We start from the raw sequence: 1,725 nt of genomic DNA, 5'->3' as shown, positions 1-1,725 counted from the left end.
ACTCAAATCACACAGATATGCTCCGAAATTGAACTCAGATTACAGAACTTGGCCTCTATGCCGTGTTCTCTTACAATCAACAATACTTAGTAGATACTGGGCATGCTTCTCAGAGTCGCTGAGCAGTTTTACCCCTTCCCTCTGGTTTAAACTCTTCATTACAATCAAAATCTCATCTCTACGCAACTGTTAACTGACTTTTCTCTAACTTTCGACAGATAGTTCCCAACTCTCGGATCGATTATAGAAAACAACCGGCTTCTACTAGCTGTTCCTATGGAACACCTATCCTTGGTAGTGCTGTGCAACTATTCACAGTTGTGATAAAATCTCAAGGGTTCATCCTCCGTTTCTCACAACGATACTGGAACATTCCAGGGTGTGTGGTACTACGTCGGATAGAATCCTTTACTACCAAGTGCACATTGTTCTACTATCTCTGTAACTGCTTTTCTAGCTCTTATAGTTTTCAACTCTTACATGCTACAGGTATCATTCCAAAGGAAAAGGTGAAGATGAATCTAGTCTCCATTCTCACTTAACTTTCAAACTCGACTGGGTTTACTAATGGTAAACCTGCTAACTCGTCTGGGATAACATATAACACTCTTTCTCTTTTCCTGTCTATGAATACTGAGGCTGGTTCCCTGACCTGGCTATGCGCTTAAACAAGAGCAAGAAAACTCCTGACTAACTTCCCTAACGAATTCACGAGCCTGTAGGGTTGATATCAAACTTCTGGGTATGCTAAACTGTCCCCCTCTAAGGACTAACTCTGACCCATCCGAGCCTCTGAACTCTGAACTGTCCTACCTTGTCTTTGCAGACTTAGGTAGTACCTCAAGTAGCTAGCCAATCCGCCCTAGGTTGACATCATCAGTCACCCCTAGAACCATAAAGTCAGCTGGACGGCATCTACTACTCTCAACAAACTCTGAACTGAACCGACAGACTGACTCTGCCATAGATGGATCACACTCTTGGGCCCTCTGACCCAAAGAGAACACTCGAAGCCAGAAGTTATCAACCCCTCCTCTATTATGGCTCTCAAAACAACAGGGAAAGAAACATCAGGGTCCACTATAACCTACACATCTGAACACCCTCAAGTGAACGTATTTGACGTCACCGTGTTTGATGTGTTAACCGCCTACTGAGTCAGGATGAAGATCCAAGCTAAAGCTAACGAATCTTCCCTCGAGAACCGACCAAAGAAAAGGAGAACTCTCTTCTCTTGCCTCAACCCCTATCCTGAAATATGGCTAGAGCTACAGGCTGAGTGACACTACTAGAAGTCATCTGCTGGGACTGTGCCAATCAGGGCCGCAGTAGGACACTCACATAATATGAGTCCTTTCTGCTCGCATCTATACATGCCGTAGTCCCATACCATCAGACTCCTTTTGTGTAAACTCCACGCCTCACGGATCCAGAACTATCTAACCTATCTGAACTAGAGCTCAATCGCCATCTAATCCCAGACTAAACTGAAATCTCTTTCTAACCTTTCTTACTTTACATTTATTCTATTCTGTTCTTTTTCTGCTCTCTTCTATTTCACTTCCTCTTCTCTTATTCTTTTTCTTACTTTTCACGTTCTTACACTATGCTCTGCCTTATTTTCTTTACTTAAGGTCTACCCTCAGAGATGCGAGATCACTCTCTCTCTACTTGGATTACTACCATCCACGGCTATAGCTCTCGAGCTCTTTCCTGGTTCACTAC

Source organism: Manihot esculenta, chromosome 17 (genome assembly GCF_001659605.2).
Source record: "Manihot esculenta cultivar AM560-2 chromosome 17, M.esculenta_v8, whole genome shotgun sequence".
Classification (NCBI taxonomy): Eukaryota; Viridiplantae; Streptophyta; class Magnoliopsida; order Malpighiales; family Euphorbiaceae; genus Manihot; species Manihot esculenta.
The sequence above is the reverse complement of the archived record's forward strand: the minus strand, read 5'-3'. Positions refer to the sequence as shown.